Source organism: Lygodium microphyllum, chromosome 24 (genome assembly GCF_053477565.2).
Source record: "Lygodium microphyllum isolate KBCC chromosome 24, Lygodium_microphyllum_v1.1.10, whole genome shotgun sequence".
In the NCBI taxonomy this organism is placed as follows: Eukaryota; Viridiplantae; Streptophyta; class Polypodiopsida; order Schizaeales; family Lygodiaceae; genus Lygodium; species Lygodium microphyllum.
In genome coordinates, this window is record NC_141158.1 from 98,146,160 (window position 1) to 98,170,426 (window position 24,267).

At 42.9% G+C, this 24,267-nt stretch overlaps 1 pseudogene; it reads left to right on the forward strand.

Annotated features, from left to right (window-relative positions):
• LOC148015414 (cysteine-rich receptor-like protein kinase 42) overlaps window positions 1-24,267 on the forward strand; it is a 113,150-nt pseudogene that overhangs the window by 67,975 nt on the left and 20,908 nt on the right.

Here is a 24,267-nt window from a genome sequence, read left to right on the forward strand (position 1 = left end):
AAATGTAGAATGCCTGTTGGACTTTAGGGTGATTCGTTTTGCAGGCCGTCCAAGTTACCAAGTATTACTTGGACGACCTTGGATATTGCAAGCGGACTGTCAAGTAGATATACCCGCCGGTTGACTAATATTCGGCAGAGGTGCCTAGCGTGTGGTAGTTGATGCTTATCCTGAGTCCCCGCAGAGTGAGAGAGCTCCTCTATCTTCTACAGAATTGGAGATATTAGAAGATTTATCTGCCAGTGAGACATCCTCGAGTGATGAGTCCAAAGAGGGATCCACCACGGAAGACATCTATCAGATCACTTTGAATGAGCCGATAGAGGGCCAAGATCGTATAAGAGATGCAGATGTTATCGAGCTAGACCTTGGTACGCCTGATGATCCGCGGCCAATCAAATTAGGTTCTATGCTCAGCACAGCAGAAAGAGAGGACTATGTATCCTTGATTCAAGAATTTCGTGATATCTTTGCCTAGAGTTATGATGAGTTGAGAGGCATTCCTCCTAGTCTTGCTGTTCATACAATTCCGTTGAAAGAGGGCAGTCGTCCTGTACGGCAGAAAGTAAGGCGGATGCCTTTCAAACTGAGGGACGGCCTGTTTGAAGAGTTACAGAAGCTTCGAAAAGCGGGTTTGATTTTTCCTGTGCAACACACGGAATGGTGTTCGCCGGTTGTGATAAGAAAGAAGAATAATAATCAAATCCGATTATGTGTAGACTTTAGGGAGCTGAATAAGCAGACAGTTAAGGACTACTACCCGTTGCCATTTATTGACCAGATTTTGGATCAATTAGCGGGTAGGGAGATATATTCGTTTATGGATTGCTTTGCAGGATACAACCAAATGGCAATTGCAGAAGAGGATAAGTTGAAAACAACTTTTATCACTGTATTTGGTACTTTTGCGTACCATGTGATGGCCTTTGGTTTATGCAATGCGCCTGGTTCGTGGCAACGAACAGCAGATAAGACATTCGGTAACATATCCCCTGAAGAGTTGAAGGTGTTTATTGATGACTTAGGGGCCGCCACCGTGAGAGAAAGGCAGTTGATCATTTTAAGAAAATGCTTTGAGCACTGTAGACAATTTTGCATCGCCCTGAATCCAAGGAAGTGTGTTTTTGGAGTACCTTATGGGCTGTTGCTGGGTCATGTGGTCAGTTCAGTAGGAATTGCGACATACCTCGAGAAGGTTAAAGTTATAGTTGCCATGGGTCCACCACGCACTCCAAAAGAGGTTCATAGCTTTCTGTCTTCGGTTGGTTACTACCGTAGATTTATTAACGCCTTGGCAGAAAGAACGTTGCCACTTACAAATTTATTGTCTTTTAGCTGTTCGTTTGTATGGGGTGACCCTTGTAAGGTAGCATTTGAGGATGTGAAACAAGAGCTAGTAAGAGCGCCCATTTTAAAAGTACCTAAAAGAGGTGAGGTGTTCTATATATTTTCAGCAGCCACCATGTATAGTATTAGCTGCTGTTTAGCCCAAATTTGGGAAGAGAAGTGGTATCACCCGATTGCTTTTGCTAGTCGGAAGCTGGGGGTATCCGAAATCAATTATACCTACATGGAGAAGCTGTGTCTAGCGATGGTCTTTGGGACCAAGAAATTCAGGCATTATATCCTCTATGAGAAAGTCGTGCTTTATACGAAGGCGGAGGGGCTTCGATTATTGATGAATAAGCTACAGCCGCCTGATCATCTAGCAAAGTGGTTGATCACTTTGCAGGAATTTGATTACAAAATCAGGAGTAAGCCACCAAGGTTGCAAGGCATCGTGGAATGTCTTGTGGACTTTGGGGAGCCCAAAGAATCTGTGGCTGAAGGTAGTGACATGGAGTTGTTATTTAAAATAGATACGGCATCTATTCCCTCCTGGTATGCTGCAATAATACATTATTTATCAACGGGAGAGGCGGGATCCGAATTATCTAAAGCTGAGAGAAGGAAAATTAAGCAACAAGCATTAAAGTTTGCCTTGATTGTGGGTACATTATATGGGCAAGGGGTTGATGACATCTATCGCCGGTGTGTGATGCCTGACGAGGTGCCATTCATTTTGGAAGAGTGCCATGATTCTTCTTGCGGAGGCCATTTTGCTGGACGGCTTACAGCACAAAAGGCTTTAAGAGCAGGTTATTGGTGGCCTGCCATCTTCCAGGATGCGTTTGCGTATGTTAAGAGATGCGATATTTGCCAACGACATGATAGTCGAGAGAATAGGAAATGACCACTCACCCCTATTATGGCGATACTTCCATTTGAGAAGTGGGGAATAGACTTTGTGGGTCCTATTACTCCGTCGTCGACTACGCAAAAGAGGTACATCATTGTAGCGACCGACTACTTCACGAAGTGTTCAGAAGCACGTGCAACAAGGAAAGATGATGCTAAAGAAACTGCTAGTTTTCTTTTAGAGCAGATAATATGTCGGTTTGGTCCGCTGAAAGAATTAGTGTCAGACCGCGGAACCCATTTCCTAAATAAGGTGATTAAAGGTTTGACAGAGATGTGGCAAATCAAGCATAACAAGACAACCCCATATAATCCGCAAGCCAATGGGCAAGTTGAGAGCACCAACAAGCAGCTTGTGGGCATCCTGTCCAAAATTGTGTCAGAAAAGAAACGGGATTGGGATAAAAAGTTATACGTGGCAGTGTGGGCTTATAATACGAATTTCAAACGAGCCACTGTCCATACCCCATTCAAGTTAGTATATGGGGAGGAGTGTGTCTTGCCTTTAGAAATTGAGCTGCCGACCATTCGGTTTGCCATTAATCATTCTTTGAGCGATGAAGACACACTTTTTGAGCGCTTGACGACATTGGCACATTTAGATGAGCTTAAGTTGCAGAGCTTATTGCACCAAGAAGTGGGGAAGCGCCGAATGAAGCAGCTACACGACCTCAAAGCCAAGAAATACACCTTCAAGAAAGGATAGCTTGTTCTGTATTATGATGCACGACATGAATTATTTCCAGGCAAGTTAGAGCCCAAATGGGATGGGCCCTATAGGATCGTTAGAATAGGAAAGAATAAATCCACAGTATTGTTAGCTGACCTTGAAGGGATAGAATTTAAAAATAAGGTTAATCTTAATAAGATTAAACCTTATTATTTCTGATTGCACTAATGCTATGACTGCCTTGCAGGTCTAGGCGAGATCGATCAAACATCTGCAAGGAAATCGTGATAGAGGTTGATGGGTCGTCTGATCCCTTATTTAGAACACCCATATTTGGAACAGAGGTATCATCAGGGAAAGCTCATTTGGTGGAGCAAAGGATACAAAGGTGATTGAGCAAGAAGGCGGGACATTTATTTGGGAGATCAAGGTCTTTTGCCATCACTGCCTACAAATTTTGACGAGCATCCCTATTGAATTCAATCATGATGGAGGGATGGAGCCTACAGTCCACCCGTTGAATATGCTGGATTTCGATTACCATAATTACGAGTAGAGTTCCGAATGGCGAGATATGTAAACCCTTTATGGACGTACACCTTGTACTTTGATGGGGCGTCCAGGGGTGCATGCAAAAAAGGAAGTGTAGGAGTTGTCATCCGAGACCCCCGACGACGCATTGTTATGAAGTTAGCTGCTTATCTCGGGGCGAATTTTACCAATAATATGGCAGAATACAAAGCCCTGATTATGGGTTTGAATATTGCAAAGAAGGGTGGTATCTGCCAGTTGTTGGTGAAAGGGGACTCTGAGTTGGTTTTAAATCAACTCAATGGGACGTACATGGTGCGAAACCCCATCCTTTGCATGTACCATCATACTGCCATAGCCCTGCTAGACGAATTTGATAGAGTATCTTTTCAGATGATTCCACGGAATTGGAATCAGTTTGCCGATTCTTTGGCTAATTTTGCGTATGAAGAAGACCTCTTCTTTAATTGTGGGCCTTGTCCCGATATATCTATTGATGGTGAGACAGGACCTGGTCGTTTGTGGGGTATGCTTTCTGAACATGCCCTCTTTGGCAGGCGATGGTTGATTTGGGTGATGTAGAGGGTAAGCGAGACTCATCTGCCTTTATTATCTTGGACCCATAGACTGATTAGACGACATGTGATGCGAACACCTCTTGCGATATACGCAGGAGGGATAGGTCATAATTTAATGCACCTAGTTTAGGGCTACGAGCCCTGTTCCCCTGGGACTGGTATGCTTTGATGTCTATCATAGTTGTTTCCAGGAGGATATTATGTAGTATTCTTTGATTTCATTAGGCCAAGAGGGCCAATTCAGTTTTGTAGTGAAGTGTTTCATTTCATTAGGCCAAGAGGGCCATTCCCCTATCTAGTGCGGGTGCGTTTAATCGGGTTTTTGTTTTAAGTGTTGTGCTGGACAGGTTTCGCAATTCGTGGAATTTTGTGGAGCCTGGAGGAGCCTTTGCTGCGATGGAAGCTTCTTGTGGCCAATCCAGGTGATATCTCTCCTTTATGAGTACCTTTCTTTCCTGTTATATGTGTATTTGTACTTGTCGAGGGGAGATATTTTTGTTGGGGACCGGCAACCAAGGCATGAAGTCCCAGGTTGAGGTTGAGTATGTTTGAGGGAGGTCGGAGTAGTCATTGCCTCCTGCAAAGACATTGTTAGACATCGAAAGCCCTGTTTTAGAAGGAAGTTCTAGTGGCCCTGTTCTGCTAGCCTGCTCGGCAGCCGTTCTAGGAGTTCTTATTAGTAGTGAGGCAGTTAGAGAAGCCTGCCAGAAGATAATAATGATGATGCCAAGAAACTCTGTACATCCTAAAATATGAATATAAATACGAAGGGGTGTAAAAAGGGGTTCTAACCCCTATCCCAAGAAAAGAAAAGAAATGAAAATATATAAGCAGTTGATCATTGCCTTGCGAAGGCCTGGTAGGTTCCTGGGGACGAGTCAGACCTGGGGCCGATACCTTGTCTTCCTAGGGGTGGCTTCTTGCTGAAAAAAAAATGATGACAAAACAAGGAAGGTTGGAGCGAAAATAAAAGTGAGCGTTAGAAAAGGATTAAGTGTCGCCTTGCGAGGGCTTGGTAGGTCCTTGGGTGCCGAGACAGGTCCTGAGGCCGATGCCCTGTTCTCCTTGGGTCACTACGCTCAGCTCCCTTCTTTTTACATGCCCAAGTAGGTTCATCCAATATAAACCCTAAAAGAAGAACTATACTGAAAGAAAATATTCTTTGATTAGGCTATAGGAGTCCTCGCCTTGTAGGAGCTCCTAGTTGTGTTGTCTTTAGTTGGTAAGTAGTGCAGACTACCACTTAGGGCAACCTCTTGGATAGGGTTTTTAGTTTGGCTGTGTTGGAGTAGCTGGTTAGTGACTCACTTCGGATCTTCTATTAGATGATGCTCGGCCTACTCCTTGTGGGTGTCATGCCTTGGTTCTGTTCAGGGGCAGGGGGAGCATTGTGCTGAGTTTTATTATATAATTGTGTTGTATCAGTTTGATGCTTCTTGGGTTGTTTTTGTGCAGATATGTTCGTGGATTCAACGGGCTGAGTCGCCCTATCCTGTGGTCGCCAATGAGAGCGGAATTTAGGTGACAGAAAGTGCTTTTAAAAAAAATTATGAATATCAAGGGAAAAATATTCAATGTCAAAGGCGGCGGCTCGATCTAGGACGATTTTAAGCGCCAAAGTGCTTGAAAGGCACCCGAGCGACACTTGTTGATTTTTCATAATTTTTCAGACAGTCATGTGGGTTGACACGAGCTACTGGCCAATGCGGGATGCTAAGCCGGACGCCCAGGATTTTTCAGAGCTCAATTCCGAGTCCGGACGGGGAAATGGCCAAGAAACCGGTCAAGATGCGAAGGGGTGGACAAAATTTGGCCAAAATGGGCAAATGACCTTTGGGAGCCCAAAATTTGAATGTAGCATGAAAGTTTCATGCATTAGAGGAGATGAAATCGTGGAGAGAAGGCGTGGCTGTAGGCGCCGAAAAATGCGCTATGGAGATGGAGGAGCATCATGCTGCCTGCAAACAACCCCTGCAAATGATGATTGCCCCTCATTCCCCTCTGAATCCTGACTCTATCGCCGCCCTTCGCTCGCGCAATGATGCCCTCTTTGAAGATCTCTGATTTCAGTCTTTCTCTCTCCTCCCTCTCTCTCTTCTAAAGGCAAGTTCATGTGGGAAGAAGAAGGAAGAAGAAAGAATGATGGAGGCTTGTCCGGCATGGATCGGATTGCTCCACGGGCGGGAAATGGTGATTTGTGATTGTGCTGGACATGAAGTGCTGCTGATTCTCAAATTTGCAGCCATGGACACGAAACCCGAAACACGCAAATAAGCGGTAATTCAAAATTTTCAAAGGAAATTTGAGGTTTTATGGCTTTTGATTGATAAAATGTTGTTCATGTGGGCTAAAAATTGTTTATGTTGCTGTTTTCCATGAGTTATTGCTGGTCATAATCAGAAAATTGGAAAAATATGCATCTTGTGGTTCAAAATAATACACTAAAACACGTAAAATATGGAGAATCAAGGGAAAATGATGTTTTTGGGCATAAAAATGGGAAAATGAATAGGAACACCAATTAAACTTTCAATTTTGCTGCAAGAAGGAACTAAGGGCCACAGCCCATAAACTATCTTGAATTTTCAGTAATAAAATAATGCAAAAAATAAGGGAAAATAGAGAAAAACCATGAAAAATAGGGGAAAAATGCATTTTGGGTGCGGAAAATTAATGATAAATAAGAGCAATGTTTGTGAATGTTTGTGGGGACTGAAGCATGAGGATTTTCCTCAGTTCAACCCCACCTTCTTGTTCTAGTGTGGTTTTTCCCGCTTTTTACACATAAAATGATGGAAAAATGCCCTATAAACCCATACAACAATGCAACATTTGATCGATGGGAGGGTAGGGTAGTTGCAACATGTCTAAATGCCGTATGAGATGATGGAAAAGTTGTTGATTTCTATGCATAATATTTAGGACGGATAATAATTATAAAATAAGAGCCTAGTAGCACGAGGGTTTCCCTTGGTGCTAGGTTTGTGCAACGACGCATAAGAATGGTAGTTGAAAGTCATTGAAAGGATGTTTTCCACATGTGCACAATATTGATTTCATAATTGTTTGAGCACTTGGCATCCACACTATGCATAAATCATGGCAATATTTAAAGGTATCAGAAATCCTGGATGCACAGCAATTGTTTTCATTAGGACTTTGACCTACGTTGAGTGAGAGACATGACACCCTAAGCCATAGGCTAGTCGTGGGGTCCAGGGAAAAGAGAAGTAAGGACAATGGTACATTCCTGTATACGATTAAATGGTACCTTGAGTGGATTTTGTGCGAAATGTTTATATGTTGAGCGACGCATCGAGGGGCCAATCCCCGAGGTGTAGGAGAGTCGCAGAGGGTTGACGGCATTGAGCCGTAGGAGGAACCCCATGTGTATGTGATTCGAGCCTTTTGGCTATGTGCAAGGGACTCCCTCTGAGGAGTAGTGGGTGAGAGAAGAGTGGACTACAAACGACATATTACAAACGCAATGTTTAGGAAGGCAGAGATTTTGATAGACGCTCCTGGCCGCGAGGCCGAGGGGTTGTCTTGTGCGTAGTGACGAGGCCCGGCTAGTGCATGAGTCAGTGCCGGCCCGTTTTTAGGTCCATCATGTGGAAATGCCTTTCTCTATTGCTTGCCCATCATACAAGCTTCACATGGTTCCTTCAATTCAGTTATTGTAGGTAGGTGAGCAACCATACCTTGCTTTTGCATCTCCTTCAACACTGCAAATCCGATGTGTCCAAACCTTTCATGCCAAAGCTTACTTGTGCCCACTCCAGCGGTGGCTGTAAGAGCATTTAGCTCATACAGGTTGTTCCTTCTTTCTCCTTTGCCAACAATTGTGCCAGCACTATCAAGAATTTCTGCACCTGTCTTCTTGAACCTCACTTCATGACCAAGATTAGTTATGGTAGCAACTGATAAGAGATTTCTCCTGATTTCGGGAACATACAACACATTTAAAAGCTTTTTGACTTCACCATTTGCAGCAACAAAAGAAATAGTACCTGTGCCCGCAACAGAGCATTTAGCATCATTTCCAACCGTCACAGTGATGGATTCTTGTAGAGGCTGCATAGAACTGTATAGACCTTTCTTGTTGGTCATGTGACGGGAGGCCCCACTATCCAACACCCATGAGTCAGTGGTAGATTCTTCTTGCGCCGAGGAGCACACTTCCTCAATGGTCGCCATGAATAATTCCAGCTCTGCTTCAGCCGTATTGGCTATCTCTTTCTCTTTACTTTTAAGGGTACCATTCTTTTCATCTGCCTTCTTGACACGACAATCTGCAATTGCATGTCCTTTCTTCTTGCAGTAGAAGCACTCTCCTTGAAACTTCTTCTTTCTGCCCTTCTTCTTTTTGTCACCATCATTTTTGATGGAGGAACCACCTTTGCCTTTTGCATTGGCAGAGAATGCAGCATCTCCATTGTTGCTTCCTTCTCGGGCTTTCAGCCTCAACTTCTCCTCCATTAATAATGCACAAAACTCCTCAAAAGTCAAAGTTTGAGGTCTCACCTGAGTATTAAGGGCAGTTACTAGTCCATCAAACTTTTGTGGACAAATCCGAAGACACCTCCAAGCTAGCTCTTCGCTAGTCTTTTGTATCCCAGCACCAGCCATCTGGTCGCGCAGATTCTTAATCCGAGTGATGAATGCTTCAACAGTCTCTGCTTCAACAAACTTCTCCACTGTTAGTTGATTCTCCAAGTTTTGAATCCTTGTTTGGTTTCGTGTTTTATACTGACTCCTTAGTACATTCCAAGCCTCTGACGCTTTCGTTGTATGCTGAATCAAAGTCAGAACACTGTCAGAACAACTTGTAACTAAGGCACACAATGCATCTGCATTCCTTCGTTTCCAAGCTCGTAGAAGATCTCCATTCGGAGGAATCATCACACTAGGATTTTATGGATCGGGGGTAGGCTGTGGTTCTGCGTCAGTCCCTAGCACAGTCTCCAAAAGCTCATAAGAATCAAGGATAGTTGTAATTTTGAACTTCCACAAGGTGTAGTTTGTACCATCTAACTTGCCTTCACTGAAGGTTGGTGGACGAATCCTCAGTGTTTGAATAACCGGTACAGTAGCACCACCTCCTGCACTGCTTCCTGATGTGCTAGAACCGCTTCCGAAAGTCGACATAGTTTCTCTTTGCTGTTGAAGCCTTTGCCTCTTGCACACTCTCCGATCTCTAGAGCCCCCTGGGCTCTGATACCATGTAAAATATTACACGGTGCAGCGAACAGAATCTGAGAAAGAGATAGAGAGTACACAGCAGATAAGAGGATAATCAGTAAATTCTTTAACTCCAAACAACTGATACAAAGATGGCTCTGCCCACCCGTGTGCTTCCATTGTGTGAAGCTTAGATGGCGATCTAGACAGAAGATAGGTAAAGAGCTTAAGGCTAGTTGGAACAACAACTCTGACTGGGTGAAAGACGAGTGATCGATGGCTATGAAGGTGTTTAGCTTTTATAGCCTGCGAAGGCTATTAGGTCGGCTTGACCGACCTACCATATGAGCCTCCACTAGTCGGCCAGGGAATATTCCAAGGAATATTCCCTTTACCATCGGGCCAGGGGCGCTGCCCTCGGACCCCCGCCAGGGGTGGCCGTTGGCCCCCCTGGGACCCCCCAACCAGGGGCCGCTTCCGTGGCCCCCGGACCCCACAATAGGGGCCCCTTTTAACTCCCTTACCCCGCAACTCGATGCAATGCGCCTCGAGTTGCTACTAGTTTAACCACTCCGTCTAATCCAAAGATTAGACCCACAACGGTCACCTTTTTTCCATCCGGTCACATAGATCTCATCTGATATACAAGTCAGGACTCAACCAATGTTCGGGCTCACATTTGGCTTCTCCTCATAATGGGGGCCTTATAACTTTGAGCACCATGGATCATTGGTAGCACCTAATGAGGGTGGGGGATTGATCATATCTAATAGGAAATATTACATTCTCTTCCCCTTAGAGGAATCGAGATGTCCTCATCTCGACAAGAACTGGGGGTATTGTTGGTTGAGAGCACTTTCATCCATCCAAGTGGCATCCTCTTTGGGATAATCTTTCCACTGGGACGAGGTATTCTCTCAAGGTTCTAGATCTCAAATGCCTCTCCCTAACATCTAAGATCCTGTCAGGTCGTAGCTCAAGGAAACGATGGCTGGGCATTACAACTTGTTGATCGTCAAGTACGTGACTAGGGTTAGTCACATACTTCTTCAATAGACTGATATGGAATACATTATGAACTTTTAGGTTCTCAAGGAGTTGTAGTTTGTAAGCATTGGGTCCTAGGCACTTGAGGATCTTGTAGGGTCCACAATACCTTGGACTTAGCTTTTTGCATTCACCCAAGGATAGGGAACTCTTCTTTGGCCGTACGCGAATGAAGATCATGTCACCTTCAACGAAGGATCTATCTTGCCAATTCAAGACCGCGTAAGCCTTTTGTCTATCCTTGGCGGCTTGGATGTCTTGTCTTATTGACTTGATTTGGTCATCCATATCTTCCAGCATTTGTCTTGAAGCTTCAACCCTCAGGTTTGGATCCGAAAAGTTTAAAGGACTTCAACAATCGTGCCCATACAATGCTTGAAAAGGTGTCATCTGAATGCTTTGTTGGTAGGAACCATTATCGGCAAACACAACTAGTGGCAAATATTGAATCCACTTTTTGGGCTTGTGGCAACAATGTGCCCTTAGCATATCCTCAATAACCTGGTTGACTGGCTCCGTTTGACCATCGGTTGAGTCCCAATGGCTTTGAAGATAGATCTCCAGAAGTGTGATGTGAAAAGAGAGTCATGATCACTAATGATTCTTCTGGGCAACCCATGCAGTTTGAATATCTCCTTGATAAATAACCTTGCAATGTTTGAGTCCCATTTCATTTGGGGAATGTCAAGTGGTTGAAATTTCCCTGGCATTTTGACATGTTCAGCTTTAATATGTTGGCAAGACAAACATTCAGTGACATATTTGAGAACGTCACCTTTAAGCCTCTCCCAGTAATAGCTCTTTCTGACTGTATTGAGGGTTTTGGCATAGCCCAAATGTCCTAAAAAAGGGGAGTCATGAGCTTCCCAAAGTATTTTCTGCTTGAGTGACTAGCTTGCCGATATACATAATCTCGTTCTATAGTAGACAAGTCCACTATTGATAGAGAATTCTAGATACTTTACCTATAGCTTCGGGTCTTGATCCTTGATGGGGATCTCCCTTAACAATTTCTGATAGGTTGGTTCATGGCATGCCTCTTCTCTAGCTAGCTCAAGAATTGGGTTGTTTAAGGATAGGTGTTGATACCAAGCTTTACTTTAGTTTGTCAAAACTGGATTGTTCAGCAGTTGACCATACAATTGATGTTTACTTCTTCAGTAGATCGGTCTCAGCAGTGCTACAATCAATGCATAGTTTTTGATAAAAACCTTGTACCATCCTATAAATCCAAGAAAACTACGTATTTCTTTGACAGTTGTTGGTGTTGGCCACTCCAAAACATCTCTGACATTGGTCGGATCTACTAAAATTCTTTCCGTTGAAATAATGAATCCTAGATATTCAATCTGTCGCTTGAAAAATGCACACTTCTTCTTCTTGGCATAAAGCTTGTGTGCCCTCATTGTCTCAAGGACAATGTAAAGCTGGGGTTCATGATCTTCTTCCTATTTGGATTAGACTAAGGTATCGTTGAAGAAGATGAGTACAAAGTCATCAAGATAGGGCCTAAAGATATCCTACATTAACATGTTGAAGGTAGCAGGTGTATGTGTCAGTCTGAATGACATGAATGTGAACTCAAAGTGTCCATATCTTGTGCTGAATGTTGTCTTTGGGATATCCTCTTCCTTAATCCTTATCTAATAATATCCAGACCTGAGATCAATCTTGGAGAATATATTTGCATATTGAAGACGGTCAAGAAGTTCATCTATTCTTGGAATAGGATATTTGTTCTTAATGGTTGATTGATTCAACCCTCTGTAATCAATACATAACCGAAGTGTTCCATCTTTCTTCTTCTGGAACAACACTAGAGCTCCCCATGGTGAACTACTGGGACGGATGTAGCCTTGGTCTAACAGTTTCTTGAGTTTCTCCTTCAGCTCAATCACTTCTGGGATGGACATTCTATAAGGTCTCTTTGCAATTGGTGAAGCTCTTGGTGCTAGCTTGATTTCATAATCAACTTCCCTTTGAGGCGGAAGTTCTGTCAGCTATTCAGGAAATACGTCAGCGTACTCCTTTAGCCATGAAGGTTCTTCCTTAGACTCCTGATTCTAGTCTAGCTTATTAAGCTTAATCAAATAGACTCGTAGTCCCTTTCTAACTCCCTTTATTATTCGAGATGCTTTGGCCAATTGAATTTTTGGCTTCCCAACCTCTCCTTGAGTTGTGACCAATTCCCCTTCAGAATTTTGAAAGGAAACTTGGCCCTTTCCACAGTGAATGTGGGCATCATTAGGTTTAAGCCAATCCATTCTGAGCAGACTCTCATGGATACCTAGGTTCATAACCCTGAATTTGATCGAAGTCGACTTTCCACCCAGTAGGAATTTCACCTTAGCAGTTTTCTTGGTACAAGTGACCTCACGAATTCCACAAGTAAGGTAGGTGCATCTATTGTGGCTATTCCTAATCTTTTTGCACAAACTGGTGAGATAAAGGAATGTGTACTACCAGAATCAATCAAGGTTCTGAAGCCTTTACCTTGATAATCCGATGGAGTCTGAATCACCGAAAATTGGTGATTTGGGCCTTTCTTGTGAAGGGCGGCATGGACTGTCGCCCTCTCAAAGTCTGCTTCCATGGTGGTCAGGTCTTCTTCATCGCACATCTCCCTGTTGGCAATACTAGAGAATCTTCCTTTAGTCGTGACGACGGCTCCTTGGCCACGGACGGTTCCCTGGAATGGTCCTTAACGTTGTCCTTCGTTAAGCTTAGGACACTGCCTTTTAAAATGACCGAGCTCATTGCAATGGAAGCAACGGAGATTGTGGCCATTACCTTGGGTAGGAACAAAATTATTGACAGTGTTGGTCCTAGCTTTCTTCCTTTGTCCCTGGTTTTGGCCTTGCACTCTCTTGGCCTGGGACCTATATACTCCCTTTTTTTGATCCTTGTAAGACCAAGTCTTGTTATTTCTTGGCCTGGTTTGCACTTCCTGAATTATGGGTGCAGCTCGAATGAGTGCATCCTATAGATCTGTTGAGCGCATTGATTCAAGGTGGGTGTTTATAGGTGGGTTTAATCCGGCACAAAACTTTGACAGTTGTTGTGTCATCCATTTGTCGCGCGTACTACAAAAGAGAGATGAACTTTGAATAGTATGCATCAAGAGATAGTCCAAGCTACTTTAGCTCATAGAACTCGTTCATCTTCTGCATGCGGTAGGCAGGTGGTAAATATCTTCCTCGCACAACTCTTTTAAGCTTTTCCCACGTAACTGACCCTTCCGAGATCCCTTGGTCTCTGCATCATTGCTTCCACCAAAGTCTTGCTTCACTAGTAAGCTTCAGCTTGGCGAGCATAGCTTGGTTAGCAGGTGCAGCTGCTTCGAAATAATCCTCCATGGATTTGATCCAGATCTCGACATCAATTGGACAGTCCTTCCATTGCCATCAAATTATGGTGGCTTGATTTGCTTGAGAAGAAACTTCTTCTCTTGAATCACGGCCGTACTTGGTGTAGGGTTCGGACTAGGAATCTGCACTTGAGGTTGTGCCCGGGCATTGAAATTCTCTACGTTAAAAACTTGCTAAACGTTTCTCACATTACATTACATGCCCAATTCAGCTTTTAGCCAAGTGACCTAATCACTTAACTTCTTTATCAATACTCATAGTCAAGACAATCATTGATAAAAAGTCTATTTCATTCATATGGGCATAGCCCTTTTCGAGTACAATTATTCTTGGGATAATGGAACAAGCTAATGGAGAATAAGATTGTGTTACATTCAGCTAAGGGAACTGAGTAATAGTATGGACTGGGGTCATGGATTTTCAGAAATCGATAGGTCATAGGAAGCTTGGGGTATCCTTTCCTTTGATACCCGTTCTTCTCATAACGTCCCAACACCTTGATTCTGTCGGTAGGTATTATTCGAGTCACTTCCTCATACACATATGTGTTTTGCTTGACCTTTCGACTGCCGACATGTAGGGTTGCATTTATGTGAGCTTCCACAAAGATGAACAGCTTCACGATCTTTAAGTCCTCCATCCACTTGATTCTCTTCAAGTTGGTTTGAAGGTACGCAAGTCGGTGGGAAGCTCTGTAATAAATTTCTGAATCACCCGTCCATCTCCGTTCCACGTACAAGGGTGAAGGATTGTAGATGCGGTCTAGAATATTCATCATATATAGCCTCCGTCGATAATCTGAGGCATGCATCGCAGTCATAAACATGACCTCAAACACCAAGAATCTATTCCATGCTTCGCGACTCTGCAGGTCAGCATCGATAAGTAAGTAAGGAAATGTTCTTAACAACAACATTTGCTCTATTTCCCCTCATTAAGTTTCCATGAAATTATTAGATCCTCGTTGGTTCGCTCTAATATCAACTGTAATGTGTCCACCTGTTCGCTCGCAGGACACGTCTTAGCAGCCCATCGGGAAGAGAGTCCAGAAAGCGCCGCCCAGAACTCTCACGGAATGTCATGGGGTTTGCAATCTAGGTCCTCCCAAGTCTACCATGTAGCGGAAGCATTCCGGCCATTCCCACTTAGGATCGACCTGAATCGGGGTTTTCATAATGGTCAAGTTTCTTGGAAGTAACTAGCGTCGAGCCCCAGATGAACTACTTTATGCAGAAATGTCAGGGTCGAAGCGGATTCATGCTGCACTTGGTTCAAGGACAATGGGAAACGAGAGGGATGCAAAGCTCGACCTCTTTGCCCATAAGGCATAGTCCCATTCCGTTCCCCTAAAACAACACAAATCGAGACTCTATGATGACACTCAAAAGAAACATCAAAACAAGGCACAAAAGAATCCAAGCATGCATCATATTTTTATTTTTTGTCAAGAGAAGAATACTACATTGTTACAAAATCGCCAAAAAGAGATAGAGATATGAGGGGGCCACATCCACATCTATCATAAATAAATGATATACACAAAAGTGTTACGTGCATGCATTTGTGAAGGGTAGGAATACTCAAAATTAAAGGCCAAAGGTCTTAGAATATCAAATGTATCAAAGTTTCAAAGAAATAATAAAATACAAAGGGGTGTGCTTTTTGGAGAAGAGGTGGGGGGAAGTGCACGAGTGGTTATGTGCCGCTTTCCCTTCCATCTCTTGTCCAATTACATATTCCCTTTTTGGTGGTGCAAAAAGTTGTTTTCTTTTCTCTCTCCTCTGTCTTTTGTGTAGAAATTCTTCTTTTCTCTTTTGTTCTTGTATAATGGTTGAAGATATGGATGAAGATGATGAAGATAATGAATTTGTTCATTATTAAGTGGAAGATTTATGGTTTCTTTTCAGTTTTTTGATTAATGGCTCAGCCATGTGCATAGATTTTGCACACTTCTACCTTGGTTTCATGTTCATTTTCTACTGTGGGAGGGTTGCTGTCATTTTGGTGCACAGCCGAGGAAGAGCTGATCTCAACAACTAGATCTTGAGAGGAAGTTATCAAAGGAAGAAGAACAAGAAAATACAACTTCTACCTTGGACAAGAGGGAAAAGAGCTTAAAAGAACTCTAATAAGGAAGAAGAAATGAAAAGAAGGAGAAGACAAGTATTTAAAAGTGGCAAGAGCAAGTAGGTAATGTTGGCCACCCCCACCAAGTGAGACAAGACCAAGAAGAAGAAGGAGAAATGCACCTCAGAGTCCCCGCATTAAATGCCAAAGCTGGCCTGAAGCAGGCATTGTGATGAGTCATAGAATCCAGCAACAATCAGGGAATGGAGTTGTAGGCAATCATCATTTAGGCTATAATACAGGAGGAGAAGAAAAAGAAAAAAGAAGAAAAGTAATGCCCTGCAGTAGCAACCAGAAGAGGCGAGGAGGCAGGGGCAGTAGGCAATCTCCATTTTCCTACAATGGCAGCATTGGTGGTGGCAGAGAAAGAAGGGATACTCATGCCTAGAGAACAGGAGGGAGAGAGACAGAGAGAAGGGGAAAGGGGGAAAGGAGGAGGATTGGTGCAGAAAAAAATAAAGAGGGACTATGATAGGGGGAGGGCTGGTGTATCTGTATATGGGAGAGGTAGAGCAGCAGCAACAGTCGCAGTAGTAGAGACTCATTTGATATGGGGAACCCTCTGTCAGACTCAGAGGGGAAGGCCTCGGAGGACAATTTGATGCCGCTAGACATCATCGATGGCTTCAAGTGAAAGAGCGTGGTGCTGCTGAACCATTTGAACAACATGAAGCACACAGAGAGAGAGAGAGAGAGAGAGAGAGAGAGAGAGGTTCTTGTCTTCCGTCAGTCATTACAATCGTTTCATTGGTGCACTGTTTCTCCTCGAGGTTCATGTCTTTGAGGCTTATCAAAAGTGTCAAAGCACCAAGCGTTGGTAGGAGTTCCTTCTCATATGTACTGTGCACCTACAAAGAGACAGAGAGAGAAACAAAGACAAAGGTTTCCCTTTCACCATCTAGCATCAAAACGGATTAAAGATAAGCACACTTCAACATCTGATCGACATTAGCATCGTCATCAGTGATGCACCATCTTCAAGGTCTTCCAGGACGCCATTTCCTCACAGGATGCATAGCAACCTGGTAGGATAAAGGCTAGGAGTGGAAGAACAAAAGAACCTGCTTGCCCCAAGGGGGACGCTTCCCCCAAGGACTCCCCTAAGCCACCATTGGCCAACTGAAGGGCATGCGTTTACCCATGGATTTAGAGCAGAGCAGTTGGACACGATGTCATCGTGTTAAGGGTTGAAGGTCTACCTCCGGGGCTTAGCGCAGAAGAAGAGTAAGGGATTCAAGGTACGGAGAAGGGAAAATGAATGGGGTTTGACAAGATTCGGGTTTTAGAAAAGACTTAGATGAGGAAGAAGATTTCAAGCTTTTTCTGTGTTTTTTTTTGTGTATTTAGCATACATGAATGGAATGAATGCTTCTATCTTGAGTACATCAAATGCATTTGGAAACATAGACCATTACACAAAGGATATTCTCAGATTTTTAATCCAAATGCAAATATCAAATGCAAGCTCAAATGGCTTTTATCTCATGTACATAGATGGATTACAACTCCAGGAAACAAGTATTATGATGGTAGATTCAAATACATTCAAGATATGGGACAATAGTACACGAAATGCATTGAAGGAGCATAATTTTAACTTCAGCCCTGTTTTAAAACAGAAAATTCTAGCCCATAATCAAGCTCACAAAGAGTGCATAAACTCATAAATAAGCTCCTCTGATCAATACTGAGTGAAGTCCTGATGAAAAGAGTTCATTTTCTTCTATTACAACCACATAAATCTCTTGTTTGCTCATCAAAATGGACAAGAACAGTGGGTTGCCCTGTTTATGACTAGTTATTTCAACCCATAACAGCCCATATACCTTCAAAATCCTCTCCCTTTGCTTGCCCCAAAGTCACTCAAGTACTTGGGTACAAGTCGGGCTTCATTGGACCATGAATAAGGTAGACAAAATGAGAGAAGACGTACATAAGAGCAGGCTGAATCATTTTCTCTCAGATTTTTCCCTTTTATAGACTGTCATACCATGCATTTTCGTCAAAACAAATGGATGGATAAGTGGAGCTCTCACCTTGTTTGTATCTTCATCTTTAGCTCTTGATAATCTTCAGTTTGCATGCTCCAAAGCATGCACCATAGCTCCCAGCTCTCTCCAGTTGCAGTCAGGTTGTGCAGGCCCGCATTTTGCACCGGAAAATGTGGGCTGCATCCTACTCAGGCCCATACTACTTTTTGACCTACTCAGGTCACTTGCTGGTCACATTAGTCCATAGCTTCATGTCCCCCATGAACCTAGTGGACTTTTGGCATTTTTCTTGAGTTGTAACCATATTTTTGCACTTGAATCGATATGATTTATCCTGCAGACTATCAATTACTTCCAGTTGACCAAGTTGTAGGTCCCATAGACTTATTTTTCTATTAATATACATGGTACAACTGAAAATTATATGCTAAATACAAAAGAACTTATGTAACTAAGTTGGTTCTTGAGTAACAATGACTGAGTTTTGTATGTAAATTCCTCATATAACTCCCAGTGAAGTACTTCTGTGTTCATAATAATTCCATGATTTATATTATGAACAATAAACTCTTTGACAATGATATCGTGATTGAAGACACGAGAGAGGTCATGCACGAATATATACCCATCCTTGCATTCACCATCGTTGCCTACATCAGTGCTTTCCATTAAATTACCAACAACAGCAATAGAGCAGAAGAAGAAGAAGGCCAAGAGGTGCTCGTGAAGTTGGTAATGGCCTTGGTGCCCATAGACACAGCGTGCTTGGAAAGCTCCCTAGCAGAATGAGGAAGACTGTCGTTTGGATCTCATGGATTTCCTGTTGTGATGGGTGAGGTAAGAGGTCTCATGATATTTTCCTACCTTCTTATCGCTAGCTCTCTCCTCTACCATTGTGTCACGGATCTCCTTGACATCACCTCGGGCTGCCTTCTTTGATGATCATGATGGGATCTAGCCATGTGCTCCCTCCTTCATCTTCAAGGAGGGAAGGGAGAGTTTGTCTCCCTTCTTAGAGGCGCAACCACAAAATCTGGTTAAAAGAAGACCAACAATTTTAATGCTTAGTAAAAAACGTAGCCTACATACCTCTAAGAAGAAAGAAAAAAGAGATAGAAGAAGAATAAGAGAGGGAGCGAGGATGTGAAATAATCGATGATGACAGAGGAGCAGCCGCCGCACCACAAGAGGGATCAACAATGTAAGATGAAGATGAAAATGAAAAAAAAAAGGAAGGAGAATTCCAAGCAACGGCAATAGCCACCGTACGCCCTGCACTGTTGTTCAATGTGGCCTTCAACCTAAAAGAAAAATTCAAGGGCAAAGAGGACAAGGAATGGAGGAAGTGCAGGGCGCTACCACAACCCCCAATGATAGCGAGTTAGAAGAGGAATGAATAGGTGCATGGAGAGAATGCCTACCTCGACTAGCAGGAGGGGAAAAAGGGGCACACTAATTAGTAATTAGGTCTCTTCACTCCAAAAGGGGTCAACATCACCATTTCCTCAACACAACTTCAACCCCCTCTTTCTCTTCTCGATCTTGATGTCCACATGGCCAACCCCTAATGCCCTCTTAAAGACACAAAAAATAACACAAATTTAAAGTGATGCATAATACTATCAAATAAACAAAAAGCTAAAAACATCAAACCTAAGCACATATTCTAAAATTTTAAAACACAACCTTGTGATACCTATCACTAGTAATCACAATGAAAACCCATTTGCAAGGGGATAACTAGCTCAAACAATTTTATCCTCGTAGCTAAAAGTGCTAGCAAACATTAAGTGGGGTTGGAGCCACATCATGGGAACATCTTTCTTTCCCCATGGGATCCTTTATTGAAGATAGAACCCTATCTTTTGAAGACTATACAAGTTTTTCAGTGTGGGAGTGCAATGGAGGCAGGAGTTCCCTTACTCTGGTGGTCATGGATTTGGAGTCCCCATACCCTACCATGGCTAGGCCTTGTGATCGAAGTTGTTTTACCAACAATTTTGGAAGTTGTTTATGTTAGACAGTGGTTCCTCTTTGACAAGGTTCGCGAGGACGCTTCACATTTCAGTGTGGGAGGAATATGATGACACTCAAAAGAAGCATAAAAACAAGGCACAAAAGAATCCAAGCATGCATCATATTTTTATTTTTTGTCAAGAGAATAATACTACATTGTTACAAAATCACCAAAAAGAGATAGAGATATGAGGGGGCCACATCCATATCCACATCCACATCTATCATAAATAAATGGTATACACAAAAGTGTTATGTGCATGCATTTGTGTAGGGTAGGAATACTCAAAATTAAAGGCCAAAGGTCTTATAATATCAAATGTATCAAAGTTTCAAAGAAATAATAAAATACAAAGAGGTGTGCTTTTTGGGGAAGAGGTGGGGGGAAGTGCACGAGTGGTTATGTGCCTCTTTCCCTTCCCTCTCTTGTCCAATTGCATATTCCCTTTTTGGTGGTGCAAAAAGTTGTTCTCTTTTCTCTCTCCTCTGTCTTTTGTGCATAAATTCTTCTTTTCTCTTTTGTTCTTGTATAATGGTTGAAGATATGGATGAAGATGATGAAGATAATGAATTTGTTTATTATTAAGTGGAAGATTTTGGTTTCTTTTCAATTTTTTGATTAATGGCTCAGCCATGTGCATAGATTTTGCATGCTTCTACCTTGGTTTCATGTTCATTTTCTACCATGGGAGGGTTGTTGTCACTCTAGCTTCCTAGATTCTAGGTCATCGTTACCTTGCTGTCAACTTCTTTGAGAAAAGTTCCCGGCCAACCGGGACCACCCTTTCGTAGGATGGACCCATGGTCACATCCACCGGACTTTCCTCAGGGTTGCTTTAGTTTTCTAATTACCTACCACATTTAGTTTGACACGTAAAAATAGCTTCCTTAATTAGCCAATTAATCACCGATTCCTTCACGTAATCTTAGAACTAACATAGAAAAAAACAGTGTCCAACAAGTTTCTTTTCAACAATTAATCTTATTTATTAGTTTTTGGAATACATCATATAATCTAGCCCAAAGGCTATTCCATAATCCGCCTGAAGGCTAATCCATAATCCGCTCGAAGGCTAATCCACAGGGATTACTAATCCAAGTTTCCACCTGTAGACTAGTATGCGGGCCTCAAGATCCAATCCCGAGTCACGTCGGCCTCTTGTGTAGGACCCGGAGGCAAGGGATTTACGGCCAGAGCCCCCCTGGCACCCAAGCGTCCTCCTGCTCGAAGTAGCACCCACGGAGAGACCTCTCGCGACGGGTTTTGTCCACGTACCTGGCATAGCTAACAACCCCCTTGGTTAGGATCAGGAAGACAGTCGAGGGTAACTGATGCTACCTCTCCCTCCAGGCCTTCAACTTGAAGCATTAATTATTTTTCCATCTTTAGTTCCTTGAGCAAAGAAGTACAAACAGTGCTCCTAACTGTACAAACACAATTAATCCAGTGGTCGTTTGTTTGCCCAACTGCTAAGGTGTGAATCCTTCTCTCTGAATGCATCCAGCATTCGATCCGGGATCAATAGCGACTTGGCAAGATCCCCAAGGGTTTCGTTGCTTGTTTACCCTTTTAACCTTGGGTTAGGGTTTATACCCTGTTAACCCAACTATCAAACACCTTAGGCTCCTTAAACTAAGACAGTAAATCCGAGCAACCTTGTCACTCTAACTTGATTTGTCAATTGCTTGCTAGGCAATTCATAGTTACCCTAACTTGGCAACTCAGGCTCATAGAAGGGTGATGTAATAGGATGACTACTCATCCACTTGCAAATTAAACTTGTATTTAGATCCCGCTAACCTTGTTCCAAGGAGTGACAAATCTTTCTTGTGATTTAAACACAAGGTCATGCAACGTTACAACTTGTTGCACGAGACAAGTGTCGCACCTAACTTGTGGGATCATTTCTACCATTGAACGACATTCCTTGGTCAAGAAATACGTTTGGTCAAGATGTAAGGTTTTGGGATGTCCGCTTGACTCAACCCAACCCTAATCTTACTAGGCCGATAATGTTTGGTCCTAGGGTTTCTAAACTCAATCGGAAGTCTAGTATTAGGCCAATTTACCCTTAGGGTAAAAACCGTAGATCGTTCTTGCATTTAACTAACCCTAACATTCCGTAAATGTGGATAGGGTCTTTAGGATTAAAAATATTAAGTCGGTTTGCCGAGTGTAATACTAGGCAGAATTCTAATGCGGCCTAACTCTACCTAGTGCATTGACGTGATCATTGCTTGAGTTACACCTTTGCAAGTGAATTACCTAATCGATCTAATGGTCTTACGACAAGAGGTGATCTCTTCTTAGAGATGCAAATACTTTTTTCCTAGAAAGATATAAATAATTTCAAAATGCAACATTCCATGCAAATATGCGGTTCATGGACTTTTTCCTTCTATGCAACTATGAGATTTACAATGACCATTTCTTTTCTTTGCCTAAACTATAAAGATTGACGATTAAGGGCTAACTCGTATAAACCCTATGTTGAATTTCAATAAGAACCATAATCATAACCCTTCGCTTAATGCATTGAATTCAAGCTTTAATATGAAATGCATATTTTTCTAAAACAACTTCGATAAAAGAAGTTCATGCATGAGTGAATGTCATAGGACTATTTATTGACTTAATCCGTCCTACAACACCTAACCCAACCTAGGATGTAATTAACATTGCATGCAACTTGCAAGGTACATAAATCCCTTTCATGCAATGCAACTACTTGGACAACATCCAATGGGCAACAATGATTATCTCATATGAATCCACAACTAGAAAATTATTACCTAAATGCCTTATACGTTTTTCTTTTTTGTGGGCAATCAAGGATGCATTTAACAAATCCACCTTTTATACAATATGCGATTAGGTTTGCAACTTGGAAGTGCAAGCAATGTTCAACATGCAACTAAATCTTGTAAGACGAATGAATAATTGCATTCATAACTTTTCCCATGAAAATTAAACGTGCCTAATGCATCCCTTTTATGCGGAATTAATCTTTTAAGAACCTGGGCATTGGGGTTCGAAGTGTTATCCACATGCGAACTCGGAGTAGAAGCTCCTGCATGTGTGCCTCGCATCTTTAGCTTCAGAGCCATCTATGTAGTGTATTTTGTCGCAGCAACTTCGTTCCAGCAATTCTCCTTACCCTTGTTCTTGATCTCCAAAACTGCCTATTAGGCCGATCATTCTCTCCCGCGCAGAAACTGGGGCCTTTCAGTTACAGTTTTGAAAACCCCGAAAACATGGGGTGAACAAGGATTATGGAGAGCTTCAATGGAAGCTTCGAAGGAAGCTTCCAAGCTTCTTGTGTCAGGTTGAAATCGTGGAGAGAGAGTGATTATGAATAGGAGAGGGTGAGGATGCTGATGACAGTGATGATGATTATGACGAAGATGGAGATGGGGACGGCAGGGTGCGCAGCCTGGCAGCAACAATACGGCGGCGTGAAGGAGCATGGCGTCCTCCTCAGGCGGCAGCAATCCATCTCTCTCCTCCCCCCAAGCTTGAGGGGGAGGTTATATAGCCATTAAGGGGGGGGGGGGGGGGGGGGGGGAATAGCCACCCCCGTGGCATACTTGCATGCCTTCTCCCTCCCCCATGCTCTCCACCTCTCAAGGACTTCTCACCCTCCCTCTCACACTCCTCTCCCTTACCATGCATCGGCTGAGGGGGAGGGGTTATTAATAAAAAAAATTGCCTCAATTTTAACCATTATCCTTTTTCCTTTTCTGTAAAGGGTGTTCTCATATGGTGTCGTACTGCTGCGCATCCGAGGTGTGGAATCCACCAAAATGTTGTGTGTGTGACATTTGTTACTTTGTACATACTTAGTCGTTGTGTTTACATTTTGTTTTCTCTGCGTGCGAGTATAGAGGAGAGAAGTTTGGAAGCATTGTGAAAGCAGAGATTGTGTTTGATGGCTTATCAAGACCAGATGTTGTCTCGTGGACTACAATGCTCATCACTTATGTAGAGTTAAACCAGGGGAAGAAGGCACTTCAGTTTTACAGACATATGTGGTCGAGCTTCAAGCATGTGGCATTCTAACACAGAAGGATAAAGCCATGGCCGAGACAGGACAGTTGAGTAGAGCAATAGCACTGATCATAGGGCAAGCATTGCATTCGGATGCACAAAGTAAAGGTTGAGCATAGACGACCTCATGCCATTGCTTGGGAGGGTATGATAGAGGCAGCAGAATATTAGCTTGGTGCTAATTTAATATATACTTAAAAGTTCAAATGGGGGAACTTGGAGGATGAGCCACAGAAAAGAACAGCTGAGGTGGAAGAATCAACACATCAGAGAATGAGTCCTGTTCATAGAGCTGAATACTCCAACCCTACCATACATACTCTCTCCTTGGAGCACTCAAACCTTGGTGAGGGTTCTCATCCTGCAATACCTTTTGCTGTTTTTGATGAGATCCAAGAAGGGTCACCTGCAGCACTTCATGGCCTCATGTTCGGAGATCAGCTTCTCAAATTTGGAAGTGTAAAAGGTGGAG